Source organism: Oncorhynchus nerka, linkage group LG2, assembly GCF_034236695.1.
Source record: "Oncorhynchus nerka isolate Pitt River linkage group LG2, Oner_Uvic_2.0, whole genome shotgun sequence".
NCBI classification, from domain to species: Eukaryota; Metazoa; Chordata; class Actinopteri; order Salmoniformes; family Salmonidae; genus Oncorhynchus; species Oncorhynchus nerka.
In genome coordinates this window covers 84,059,774-84,074,751 of record NC_088397.1, presented here as the reverse complement: position 1 = coordinate 84,074,751, position 14,978 = coordinate 84,059,774, and the positions used below count along the sequence as shown (strand labels likewise).

The following is a 14,978-nucleotide window of genomic DNA, read 5'->3' as shown; positions in this document are numbered from 1 at the left end:
TTACATGACTTTGCCTGATTGACTTGACAACTCCTTTGCTCTCCACTCCAAATGACGCACGCACATGCACACACACACACACACACACACACACGACTGACGCATGTGGAGTAGTAGTTTCAGCGTATATGCTCCTCCAAGCAATTGAGGAGCCCTATATATTTTAAATGGACATTCCGCTGTTCAACTTCATGAATACATTTCCAGCACCACCCCAACATCAACATATGTGAAAATTCAATGTTTCTATTGTTTTGAGTAAGATAAGTGTTTCCAATGACTTCGTCAACCAATTAGTAGGCAATTAGTAGGCAATGCCTCCTCATAATTGGTTAAAATCACATGATGATCACTGATAATCAGGGCAAGGTGACCGGAAACATGACCGAATACAAACAGTGTAACTATTCCCTCCGCAAGGCAATCAAACAAGCTAAGCGTCAGTATAGAGACAAAGTAGAATCTCAATTCAACGGCTCAGACACGAGGTATGTGGCAGGGTCTACAGTCAATCACGGATTACAAAAAGAAAACCAGCCCCGTCACGGACCAGGATGTCTTGCTCCCAGGCAGACTAAATAACTTTTTTGCCCGCTTTGAGGACAATACAGTGCCACTGACACGGCCCGTAACTAAAACATGCAGACTCTCCTTCACTGCAGCCGATGTGAGGAAAACATTTAAACGTGTCAACCCTCGCAAGGCTGCAGGCCCAGACGGCATCCCCAGCCGCGCCCTCAGAGCATGCGCAGACCAGCTGGCTGGTGTGTTTACGGACATATTCAATCAATCCCTATCCCAGTCTGTTGTTCCCACATGCTTCAAGAGGGCAACCATTGTTCCTGTTCCCAAGAAAGCTAAGGTAACTGAGCTAAATGACTACCGCCCCGTAGCACTCACTTCCGTCATCATGAAGTGCTTTGAGAGACTAGTCAAGGACCATATCACCTCCACCCTACCTGACACCCTAGACCCACTCCAATTTGCTTACCGCCAGAATAGGTCCACAGACGATGCAATCTCAACCACACTGCACACTGCCCTAACCCATCTGGACAAGAGGAATACCTATGTGAGAATGCTGTTCATCGACTACAGCTCAGCATTTAACACCATAGTACCCTCCAAACTCGTCATCAAGCTCGAGACCCTGGGTCTCGACCCCGCCCTGTGCAACTGGGTACTGGACTTCCTTACGGGCCGCCCCCAGGTGGTGAGGGTAGGCAACAACATCTCCACCCCGCTGATCCTCAACACTGGGGCCCCACAAGGGTGCGTTCTGAGCCCTCTCCTGTACTCCCTGTTCACCCACGACTGCGTGGCCACGCACGCCTCCAACTCAATCATCAAGTTTACGGACGACACAACAGTGGTAGGCTTGATTACCAACAACGACGAGACGGCCTACTGGGAGGAGGTTAGGGCCCTCGGAGTGTGGTGTCAGGAAAATGAGATGATTGTGGACTTCAGCAGAGGGAACACCCCCCTATCCACATCGATGGAACAGTAGTGGAGAGGGTAGTAAGTTTTAAGTTCCTCGGCGTACACATCACAGACAAACTGAATTGGTCCACCAACACAGACAGCATCGCGAAGAAGGCGCAGCAGCGCCTCTTCAACCTCAGGAGGCTGAAGAAATTCGGCTTGTCACCAAAAGCACTCACAAACTTCTACAGATGCACAATCGAGAGCATCCTGTCGGGCTGTATCACCGCCTGGTACGGCAACTGCTCCGCCCACAACCGTAAGGCTCTCCAGAGGGTAGTGAGGTCTGCACAACGCATCACCGGGGGCAAACTACCTGCCCTCCAGGACACCTACACCACCCGATGTCACAGGAAGGCCATAAAGATCATCAAGGACAACAACCACCCGAGCCACTGCCTGTTCACCCCGCTTTCATCCAGAAGGCGAGGTCAGTACAGGTGCATCAAAGCTGGGACCGAGAGACTGAAAAACAGCTTCTATCAAGGCCATCAGACTGTTAAACAGCCACCACTAACATTAAGTGGCTGCTGCCAACACACTGACTCAACTCCAGCCACTTTAATAATGGGAATTGATGGGAAATAAAATATATCACTAGCCACTTTAAACAATGCTACCTAATATAATGTTTACATACCCTACATTATTCATCTCATATGTATACGTATATACTGTACTCTATATCATCTACTGCATCTTTATGTAATGTAGCCACTTTAACTATGCCACTTTGTTTACATACTCATCTCATATGTATATACTGCACTCAATACCATCTACTGTATCTTGCCTATGCCTCTGTACCATCACTCACTCATATATCTTTATGTACATATTCTTATCCCCTTACACTTGTGTCTATAAGGTAGTAGTTTTGGAATTGTTAGCTAGATTATTTGTTGTTTATTACTGCATTGTCGGAACTAGAAGCACAAGCATTTCGCTACACTCGCATTAACATTTGCTAACCATGTGTATGTGACAAATAAAATTTGATTTGATGTTGTTGAAAATCAAATTAAATCAAATGTATAGGCCTTTTTTTTCTTCTTTTACATTTTTTTTTACCCCTTTTTTTTCTCCCCAATTTCGTGGTATCCAATTGTTGTAGTAGCTACTATCTTGTCTCATCGCTACAACTCCCGTACGGGCTCGGGAGAGACGAAGGTTGAAAGTCATGCGTCCTCCGATACACAACCCAACCAGCCGTACTGCTTCTTAACACAGCGCGCATCCAACCCGGAAGCCAGCCGCACCAATGTGTCGGAGGGTACACCGTGCACCTGGCAACCTTGGTTAGCGCGCACTGCGCCCGGCCCGCGCACTGCGCCCAGTTGCTGGTGCGCGATGAGACAAGGACATCCCTACCGACCAAGCCCTCCCTAACCCGGACGACCATAGGCCAATTGTGCGTCGCCCCACGGACCTCCCGGTTGCGGCCGGTTACGACAGAGCCTGAGCGCAAACCCAGGGACTGCACAGCTGGTGCTGCAGTACAGCGCCCTTAACCACTGCGCCACCCGGGAGGCCTCATATAGTCCTTCTTACATTAGCTGATATCTCAAAGTGCTGTACAGAAACCCAGCCTAAAACAGCAAGCAATGCAAGTGTAGAAGCACGGTGGCTAGGAAAAACTCCCTAGAAAGGCCAAAACCTAGGATGAAACCTAGAGAGGAACCAGGCTATGAGGGGTGGCCAGTCCTCTTCTGGCTGTGCCGGGTGGAGATTATAACAGAACATGGCCAAGATGTTCAAATGTTCATAAATGACCAGCATGGTCAAATAATAATATCGCATCTATCTTTTTTACTACAAAATATAGAAATACAAACATGTTGCTCGAGATGATCAATATGAAGTTGAACATTTTTTACATTTCCCTTCACACGTTGCAGCAGCACAAATTCAATTTGGCAATGTGTGTGTTGCCTTGTTTTGCAAGTCAGGATTTGTATTTTTGGTTTTATTGAACAGATGGCACAATAGAGGAAAGATGGAAGGTGAAGTATCAGTGGGCTGGAATCAAACCCATGTTGACTTTGGTCCATGCATGTCCAGATTCAGCTACACTAACCACTGGACCACACAGGCCTCCACTTGGGATCTGAACAGGAACTCTTCCATCTGCCTTTCAAGTCTACAGATCTTGTTGAGGAAAATCTGAGCATTTGTTATCAATGCATCTATCATAATCTTGGATACCCAGAACTAAAATATTGTGTCAGATGCTCGATTTAAGTTCTGTGGGGTAAACTGTTGGAAAATGTACAAACGAGTTTTGGGCAAGTCTATGAGCCGAATGCTCCCTCCCCTTCCGAAATTCCAAAGAAATCTTGATGAAAAAAAAAAAGAGTTCCGGAACAAGATTTGTTGGTTGTCCCATTCCACAGTCTGTCGACAGACGCTGCTACCTTTTACGATACGTGTGTCTGTCCATGAGAGACTACATCGCTCAGGATATCTCTGTATTTTCAGGGGAGAGAAATCCACACTCACAACCCCTAACTCACAGCCCTCTGCATTTCAACACACTGTACTCAAGAAACGCTGTAAATACCACTGACCCAGAAGAGCCAATGGTACAGTAGTGATGCACTTCGCTATCCACTACACACAGATGTGTGTGTGTCCCTCAACTCATTCTCACCAATGGTAAAGGACTAATTACATCTTCAATAGAGACTGTGTTCCTGATATAGGGAGCTTAGTAAACAAAGCCCTCGATTGATTTCTTTGTTTGATTTTGACTCTGTGAAGTGCTTCTTCATCACAGACAGGTACTTGTGTTACTTGAGTTATGTGTTACATTTCAATAGTGATTGTGAAAAGGTCACCTGTCTGCACAACTCAAAGCTGAATCCTGGATACATGTACTGTATATCTGATTCCAAAGAAAATGGATGCATCCCAAATGGCACCCTATTCTCTATGTAGTGCACTACTTTGCACTATAGCGAATAGGATGCTATTTGGGGACTACCAATGTCTAAACGGATTTGATGTACATTCCTTATTCAATATACCCTCACAGCAAGTCAGTTATGTTGGTTTGTATGTCTGGAATGGTAATGGATTATGAATCAATTACTCTACAAATATTTTAGATTTATTCTCAATTACTGTTACGTCATTACCCTGGGGCGGCAGGGTAGCCTAATGGTTAGAGCGTTGGGCTAGTAACTGAAAGGTTGCAAGTTCGAATCCCCGAGCTGACAAGGTACAAATCTGTCGTTCTGCCCCTGATCAAGGCAGTTGTTCCTAGGCTGTCATTGAAAATAAGAATTTGTTCTTAACTGACTTGCCTAGTTAAATAAAAAAAATAATAGGCCACCAGTTAATTTCATCCTGAAACTATATCTCTCTTGTCATGGTTACATACACACACACACACACACTTTTTTGATGGTGTGTGTTGGAGAGAAGATATAATGATGAGATACGGAGGGGTCCTGGACTTCAAACCCAGGCCGGGACACTGTAAAGGTGGAAGCTCAGTGGTCCTGGATTAGCCGGGCCTTTCATGTCTCCTTTGGAACCTTCAGTGTGACCATTGAACCACAGTTCAATTGAGGCCAGAGTGCAGTCGATGGCTATCACGTAGTACTGTGAGACACACCCTAAAGGGAAGTGTGCCAGCCTTGTACTCTTTCAACACTAGCTGACTCAGATTGGCCTTATGTTTTTGTTACATTGAAGCTTACTCCTCAGTATATACAAGTGCCTTCAGAAAGTATTCACATTTTTCCCACATTTTGTTGTGTTACAGCTTGAATTTAAAATGGATTCCATTTGATGATCTACACACAAACCCCATAATATCAAAGTGGAGTTGTTTTTTAGATTTTTTTTTACAAATTAATAAAAAAATGAAAAGCTGAAATGTCTTGAGTCAATAACTATTCAACCCCTTTGTTATCGCAAGCCTTTGTTACGCGCCACACGGGTCTAAGGCACTGCATCTCTGTGCTTGAGGCGTCACTACTGACCCTGGTTCGAATCCAGGCTGTATCACAACCGGCCGTGATTGGGAGTCCCATAGGGCGGTGCACAATTGGCCCAGCGTCTTCCGGGTTTGGCCGGGGTAGGCCGTCATTGTAAATAAGAATTTGTTCTTAACTGACTTGTCCAGTTAAATAAATAACAAACAAAAAAGTTCAGGAGTAAAAATGTGTTTATTAATAAGTCACATAATAAGTTGCATGGACTCACTCTGTGTGCAATAATAGTGTTTAATATGATCTTTGAGTGACTACCTCATCTCTGTACTCCACACATACAATTATCTGGAAGGTCCCTCAGTCGAGCAGTGAATTTCAAACACAGATTCAACCACAAAGACCAGCGAGGTTTTCCAATGGCTTGAAAAAAAGGGCATCTATTGGTAGATGGGGGGGAAAACCCCCCACATACAATGCAGTTATTTAAACTTTGGATGGTGTATCAATACACCCAGTCTCTACGAAGATACAGGCTTCCTTAACTCAGATGCCGGAGAGGAAGGAAACTGCTCAAGGGATTTCACCATGAGTCCAATGGTGACTTTAAAACAGTTAGTTTATTAATGGGTGTTATGGGAGAAAACTGAGGATGGATCAACAACATTGTAGTTACTCCACAATATTATCCTAAATGACCGAGTGAAAACAAGGAAGCCTGTACAAAATACAAATATTCTAAAACATGCATCCTGTTTGCAATAAGGAACTAAAGTTAAAAGAAAAAAAACTGCAAAAAATGTGGCAAAGAAATTGAGTTCATGTCCTGGGGCAAATCATCGGCAAGGACTACAGAGATTTTTATGATAGAAAGAAACGGAATAGAGATAAGCACAGGCAAAATCCTAGAGGGAAACCTGGTTCAGTCTGCTTTCCACCAGACACTGGGAGATGAATTCACCTTTCAGCAGGACAATAACCTGAAACACAAGGCCAAATATATACTGGAGTGTCTTACCAAGACAACATTGAATGTTCCTGAGTGGCCTAGTTAAATTTTTTACTTAAATCGGCTTGCAAATCTTGAAAATGTCTGTCTAGCAATAATCGACGACCAACTTTACAGAGCTTGAAGAATGAAAAAATAATAATAATAATAATAATAATAATAATAATGTGCAAATAATATACAATCCAGGTGTGCACAGCTCTTAGAGACTTACCCAGAAATAATCACAGCTGTAATCGTATTAAATGTGATTCTAACATGTATTGACCCAGGGGTGTGAATACTTATGTAAATGAGGTGTATATATATGTATACAGTACCAGTCAAAAGTTTGGACACACCTTTTACTATTTTCTACTTTGTAGAATAATACTGAAGACATCAAAACTATGAAATAACACATATGGAATCACGTAGTAACCACAAACTGCTAAACAAATCAAAATATATTTGAGATTCTTCAAAATAGTCACCCTTTGCCTTGATTACAGCTTTGCATACTCTTGTAACATACATATCTGTCATCAAGGCAAAGGTTGGCTACATTGAGTAATCTCAAATATAAAATCTATTTTGATTTGTTTAACAGTTCTTTTTTGGTTATGACATGATTCCATGTGTTATTTCATAGTTTTGATGTTTTCACTATTATTGTACAATGTAGAAAATAGTCAAAGTAAAAAAAAAACCTTGAATGAGTAGGTGTGTCCAAACTTTTGACTGGTACTGTATATATATTTTTTAAATACTCAAATTTCAAAAAACATATTTTCACTTTGTCATAATGGGGTTGTGTGTGTAGATGGGTGAGATTTTTTTATTCGTTTTTTTTAATCCATTTTGAATTTCGGCTGTAAAAACAATACAATGTGGAAAAAGTCAAGAGGTGTGAATACTTTCTGAAGGCACTGTTAACTGTTTCTTGTGAGATCAAGTCGTGTAACTTTACGGCAGATCTGTGTTTTCATTCAGGGATTTGAGAATCAGTCTTTGAGAGCTCAACCCATTATTTCTTTCACCACTCATCGCTCCATCAAAATTGTCGTCAATGCCCTCATCTCCTCATGAGTACTTAGGGGATGTCTTGACGGTTGTGTTCCCTCATCCCCCTCAGAAGTACTTATATTAGGGTCTTGATGATTCCCTCCTTCCCTTAAAAGGGTATTTCCTAGGGGAACCCTGCTATAGGGGATGTGAAGCGTCTATCCTAGGGGAACCGGGCTCTAGAGGATGTGAAGCGTCTATCCTAGGGGAACCGGGCTCTAGAGGATGTGAAGCGTCTATCCTAGGGGAACCGGGCTCTAGAGGATGTGAAGCGTCTATCCTAGGGGAACCGGGCTCTAGAGGATGTGAAGCGTTTATCCTAGGGGAACCGGGCTCTAGAGGATGTGAAGCGTCTATCCTAGGGGAACCGGGCTCTAGAGGATGTGAAGCGTCTATCCTAGGGGAACCGGGCTCTAGAGGATGTGAAGCGTCTATCCTAGGGGAACCGGGCTCTAGAGGATGTGAAGCGTCTATCCTAGGGGAACCGGGCTCTAGAGGATGTGAAGCGTCTATCCTAGGGGAACCCGTATACAGGGGATGTGGTGACGGTTGTACTGACCAACAGAACTCCTGAAGGGACACCTCATCAGATGCCCACCCACCCTTAATGGACAACACACTCAGTCTCCTTACATGTTTCCGGATCTCCCCCCCACTAATCTCCCCCTCCTTCATCTCTCTCTCCCTCCTTCCATCCCTCTCTCCCTCCTCTCCACTGGCCAGTCACTCTCCATGAAGGCTCCAATCTCCCTCTTGGGCTTAAAGAAATCACCGCCCCCAAACTCTCGACCCGAGTTTTCTCCTTCTTTTATATATTTATTATTATTATTATTACATATTAATTCAACCTTTATTTAACTAGGGAAATCCGTTGAATGAATTCTTATTTACATTGACGGCCCGGCCAGACCCTCCCCTAATCCGGATGATGCTGGGCCAATTGTGCGCCGCCCTATGGGACTCCCGATCATGGCCGGATGTGATACTCAGGATCCTTCTTCTTCTCTTTTCCATTGATGAAGGAAGCGGAGAGGAGGGGATGGAAAACGCTTGCCTGGGCTGGGGCTTTATGGCATCACAGCTGGCTCGTACTTGTCCCACGGTGGCGGCATTATGCTGATTGGTTTCTGTATATGGCGTGTTGGCGCGCTCCCCTTTGATATGGTGCGATGTTTGTTTCTGGATGAGGAGAGTTAGGAATGCTAATTAAGTCCCGACTTAGGGGAAGCACTGTAAATATGTCCAATCTTTAAGCAAGGAGGATACCTGTTGTATTGTTCAGAGGAGCTCTCCAGTGTTGGATAAGATATCTTCATATCAGACCAGGTTCAGTATAACTGAGTTCATCTCAAGTCAGGTGCTATTCTTGCTTTCTGTGTTATGCTAACCACATTGCAAGGGTGATGCCCCTGAGGAGATAAATAAAGTTGTATTAAATAACAGTAGCAGTGCGTGGGTAAAATCAATGGGGAAGCCAAGCCAGGAAAACAAAAATCATCACAAAACTGGAGAGCAACCTCTGTCTGGTGAAGTCCACAAAACATATTGCATGTAACAAACAGTTTCATGACCTACAGCATGGTCAAGCAAGTGAATGTTTCTGACATTTTTGGACTACTAAACTATTGATTTAGAACCACAGCGAGTTACTGCAAGTTGGAAAGTCAGGAGCTGCCTTCACTATTCCAGCACCATTTACACTTCAATATTTCAACATCATCTAATCACCTATGTTTAGTGACAACTAAGAGATACCAAAAACAATTTAGTCCAGTCAACGTAAGCTAAATATGATGTGGCTGTCCTTGGTTCTGATTTCTCTGTGTGTTTGTTCATGCAAGTAGAAAAAGCATATTTACTCACCCTACTTGTAGAGAAAGACCAATCCCATCCTCCTCTCTTTCATGTTGACGAAATGGTCTATTACTCTCTGTTGTGCAGTACACACTTTTAGTTGTCCTACGCTACCTGGATTAAATGCTTGCTCGCTAGCCCAACTTTCTTTTCATGGGCAACGATGGGGCAGCTAGTTAACATTTAGCCTACTATACTGAACAAAAATATAAACGCAACATGTAAAGTGTTGGAGAAATGATCATCGCAAAATGATCTGTACACAATTCCTGGAAGCTGAACATGTCCCAGTTTTTCCATGGCCTGCATACTCACCAGACATGTCACACGTTGAGCCTGTTTGGGATGCTCTGGGTCGACGTGTACAACAGCGTGTTCCAGTTCCCGCCAATATCCAGCAACTTCGCACAGCCATTGAAGAGGAGTGGAACAACATTCCACAGGCCACAATCAACAGCCTGATCAATTCTATCTGAAGGAGATGTGCCGCGCTGCATGAGGCAGATGGGTCACACCAGATACTGACTGGTTTTCTGATCCACGCCCCTACCTTTTTTAAAAGGTATCTATGACCCACAGATTCATATCTGTATTCCCAGTCTTGTGAAATCTATAGATTAGGGCCTAATGAATTTATTTCAATTGACTGATTTCCTTATATGAACTGTAACTCGATAAAATCTTGCATTTTATATTTTTGTTCAGTATACATCTAGCTACTTCCATCCTCTCAGGCCAGGGCCACAATGTATAAATTTATGGTTGGATCAGAATCGCCATGAAAATCATTGGCCAGTATGGAGAATTAATTAAAACCACAAGTTCAAATCCCTATCTCCATTCATTGCTAATTCAGGAAAGGGCCAATTGTAGCTAGCTAGCCACCGGAGGACAACGACACAAAGAGAAGCAACAATTCAAGTTTTCTGTCAATTACGTTTTGCTTTTGATGTGACGTAATTGGTGTGTAGTCAAATCCAAACTGGTTTGCCTTGACACTTTTTTGGGGGTGAGCCAGGACCAGTCACAGTTGAGCTCACTCAGTTTAGCTCAACACTGATGGGCTATTATTTTATACTTTTTATATCAAGGGAGGCCAAATACTCGCTGGCTTTCCTTGCATTCAGTGCTACGGGCGGCAACAATGTCATACTTTTTTTGACCAGACAGAATCAGATAGATGGGCTACACATACAGAGACAGAGGCGCTGTTTCACTCACTCGGATGCTTTCTCATAAATACTCGCCACTGTTAAATAAGGAACATGCAGTATGTCACACTTTGACAGTAACCTATGCTTGTAGTCAATGCTGTGTGTACAGATGTAGGATTGTAATTTGAGCCAGTTTGCTACAGCAGGAAATGAATCCTGTAGCAAGAGGAAATGTGAATTATTAGGCGATTTATAATTAATGGACAGTTTTGTTAGGGTTGATACTTTTCTCGTAAGGGAAAATCAAGTCTGAAATCTCAAGGTGGTAATTAAAAACTTCAGAAGCCTTTTTTAAACCTCATACACTACAAGTTTTGAATTTCCTTCATTGCAGGAAAGTTATCCTGCAACAGGGTGATCAAATTAAGATCCTACATCTGTACTAATAGCATAAGTATGAATGTGTCTGACAGTCTGAAAGCTATGCATACCTTGAGTGGGTATTGAAGCATGGCCATGAAAATATGGCCTCTTAGCTCTCTACAGGACCTGAGCATAATATAATGCTGGAAATTCTCGCAAGCTTATGGTGCAATGCAAAGCAATTCAATGCATCAACGTTTTGTCTCTATTCAAATAAATTCAGAGATAACAGGTGAATTTGCAAAGAAATCTAGTGCAGGAATTTGAATGAAATATTCTGGTACTTGATATTCATTATTAATAATAAGGCTTTATTAATTTTAATTTTACCTTGTTTCCTCCCTCCCACTCGCTCTCGTTCTCTCTCTATTTCTCTCTTCACAGTTGTGGTTTTGTACGTTCAAGGCATCGGGACAAAGGAGTGGAGAGAGGTGAGTGAAATTACTTTTTTATTACAGATTTGACGTATACGGCTTTGGAAGGATAAGCCATTCTTTGCTATTATACAGTTGAAGTCGGACGTTTACACACACCTTAGCCAAATACATTTAAACTCAGTTTGGAACAATGAGGAAGAGCATTCCTCTCTTTGAGGAACAGTTACATTTTTGATTGAAATCGTTGCTAATACTACGGCAGAATCAATGCCTAATAGGGCCTAAAAGTGTGGAACCGACCCTAACTGGTCTGAACAGGTTCTAACAAGGTCCAATTTGGATTCTCTCACAACCTCTGGTCTTGAGACTCCATAATAAATCACATTTCTTGTCAGCCAGACACAGCCAGGGGGAAGGCTCACCCATTCATATGTGGGCTAAATCATCTCTGACAGTCACATTGGGGGGGAAAGCCTTTAATAGACAAGTATACTTTAATTGGCAAAAGTCATTCAAGATAAGAATTGGTTTTTGGAATGAGTAATCAAAACATTTGGTCACAGATTTTTTTAAATTAAGAAGCTATTGGAACTCAAAGGGGCAAAAGCCTTGGATATGTGAACGAAGAGTATTGTGATGCTCTCTCTTCTCTTCTCTTCTCTCTCTGAGGGGGAGGGGTATGCATCAACAGCAATTGGTGTACTGACTCTAGCGCAGTGGAAGTTTCGATCCATTGTTCACCCGTCTTTGAATACCTAATGGTCAAATGCCGACCCTTCCACCTCCCCAAGAGAGTTTTCAGCTATTATTGTGACTGCTGTATATATTCCACCTCAGGACAAGATAAAGAACAAACTGGCACTTAACGAACTGTACAACACTATAAACAAGCAGGAAACCAAGCACCCGGAGGCTGCTTTTCTGGTTGCCAGTGATTTGAATTCTGCTTCATTAACAGTTCATAAATCAATTAGGTGCCGGAACAAAAAGTGAACATGAAATGGGGGTGACCTGGGGGGCTCTGAGGTACCGGAAAGTATCAGCAAAAAAAAATCACCTTTTATAATTAAGTATTGCATGCCTATCATAGCATTTGCGTAGTAGCAGAGAGCAGTATACTAGAGGTGCTTGCAGAAGTTGCACACATGGGGAACATTTTGAGTAGCTTAGGGTTTACTTGCATTTCATGCAATTCTACGTCATTTTACATTACTGGAGACTTTGGCAGAGTCCTTTTTAATACTGCACATATTATCGAAATGACAGGTTACTTTGACCCTGACAAACTGAGAATCTGAGATCAATAAAAACGATCTTGTCTTGAATCGATCAATAGCTTAGGCCTAGGTGTGTGGTAACACACATTGAAGGATATGATAGTCCTTAAAATGCTTTCCAGTTTCACTGACTCACCCAATGATGCGCAGCTGGTGATGGCCGATGCGTTCGTGCCAAAAGCCTATCTCTCTTGTTTTACTTTGTGAAACGATATTTTGAAGTTGATCAGATATTTTGGTAGTCTACAGCAGACGGATTACAGTCTACTCTTTTCAGTAGTAAGTATTTGATTTCCAACCTGTCAGTGTTTTTCCCGCGATTATATATTGTGAAAGGCCTATTTTGTCTGCATACTGTTCACTAACAGATTTGCCACACGTTCCCGACTGTAGGCTGGCTATGGCTTGTTATTGGCGCTAGGCATTTTTTATATATACATATATATATATATATATATATATATGATCCTCTGACTAAATTATAGGCCTTCTCATGGTGTAGTAGGCTATTCTGAGTTATTCCATTTCTTTCTGAACAGGCAGCAGTAATTCCATAACTTTGGCAAATTTATTTCAATTTATCAGGTGTGCTACTGCTGCTCCAGAACCCTTCGTGTGGCTATGATTTTATAAGGAAATACATTATGAAGTGCAACACTGGAGAGATGAGTTGCAGGTTCATGTCAATCAGAGCAGAGAGATAATCGAAAGTGAATCTCTTTCTAGTTCTCTGAGAGATACAGACACCCTTCTCACACGGCCACGCGTTGGTTTCAAACATAGGTTACAATGTTGTGTAAACCATAAGCTCGGGCCGGCCCAACCCGAATCAACTCTTAGAATATCAGGCCTGGGCTGAAAATGGACTTTTTCACGATGCGTTTTTTTTTAGGGGGCAGGAGAATTAAGAGGAGGCAATGAACTTTCACTTTAATTCACATTTTTACATTGCAAATAGTGAAAGTTATGTTTCATATAATAAGAGTTACCGAATCGGGCCAAATCGGTTCAGGAAGGAAACAGTACTTAATGGAGAGGTGCCAGATCCTGTTTCGGCAGGATCCGGCTCAAATGAACCACTAGTCATTAAGACACGTGATGCCCAACTTCCATCAACATGTCTCCTTCACCACTAGGGGCAATAAAGTCCTAGACCACTGCTATTCTACACACAAGTGTAAGGATCAACGCTGGTAGATGAGAAGCAGGTACAGGGAGAACATTTAATGAACAACATACATGAAACAGAACAGGAACAGCGTCTGGACAGAGGAAAAATAATGACATCAATGCTGACAAAGGGAACAAAGTCAGGAGCAGACAGAAATAGGGAAGTCAATCAACAAAGTGCAGGAGTCCAGGTGAGTCCCATATTGCGCAGCTGCGTGTAAAGATGGTAACAGGTGTGCGTGATAAAGGGCAGCCTGGCACGTGAGGGAGAGAGGGAACAGATGTGACAGTACCGCCTCCTCTAGGGGTGCCACCCGGCATCCCACCTGGGCGAGCCTGACGGGCCGGCCGAGGCATGGGCGCCAGACAAGCCGGCTGTGGCGTGGGAGCCCGACGAACCAGCTGAGGGGTCATAGTCCGGCCATCCGGCTGTGGCGTGGGAGCCCGGCAAGCTAGCTGAGGCACCCCCGGTTCCCTTGGCGACAGCAACCGGACCCGCCGTCCCCAACCAAATCAAAAAACAAAACTCCCTGATGCTTCTTTTAGGGGTGTCAGCATTTTGTCTACCCTGGTAGACGAGAAGCAGGTACAGGGAAAATATTTGAATGAACAACAGACATGAAACAGAACAGGAACAGCGTCTGGGCAGGGGAAAAATAACGACATCAAAGCTGACAAAGGGGACAAAGTCAGGAGCAGACAAATAGGGAAGTCATATTGTGCAGCTGCGCGTAATGATGGTGACAGGTGTGCGTAATAAAGGGCAGCCTGGTGCCCTCGAGCACCAGAGAGGAAGAGCGGGAGCAGGCGTGACAACAAGCAAGCATACAAGGCCCTCCCTCATTCCCCTTTAGCAAATCAGATCATGATTCTATACTCCTCCTTCCTGTCTACATGCAGAAGCTCAAAGAGGAAGTACCCATGATGCTCTCCATAGAGAAATGGTACGCCGAATCGGAGGCTATGCTACAGGACTGCTTTGTTCATGCTGACTGGAATATGTTCCGGGATTCTGCCGATAGCATCGACGAGCTAACCACCTCTATCACTGGCTTCATTAGAAAATGCATCACCGAAGTTTGTCCCCACAGTGAAGGTTCGCTGCTTCCCCAATCAAATTAATAAATTCCCTTAGTCTCCCTTGCCACCAAAAACTCATTCACTTTTTTGTCTCCCTTGCCTTCTGTCTGGTTCCACAGTCACATTCTGCCTCGGCGAATGACGTCATTACTTTTTTAAAGAAATAG

At 43.3% G+C, this 14,978-nt stretch overlaps 1 long non-coding RNA gene across 1 annotated transcript in view; it reads left to right on the top strand.

Annotated features, from left to right (window-relative positions):
• Positions 1–11,377, top strand: part of LOC115146297 (uncharacterized) — a 30,010-nt gene extending 18,633 nt beyond the window's left edge. Inside the window, exon 3 of the long non-coding RNA XR_010459684.1 lies at positions 11,292–11,377. This is a non-coding gene — a long non-coding RNA (uncharacterized LOC115146297). The remainder of the gene's footprint in view (positions 1–11,291) is intronic.
• The last annotated feature ends 3,601 nt before the right edge of the window (positions 11,378–14,978 follow it).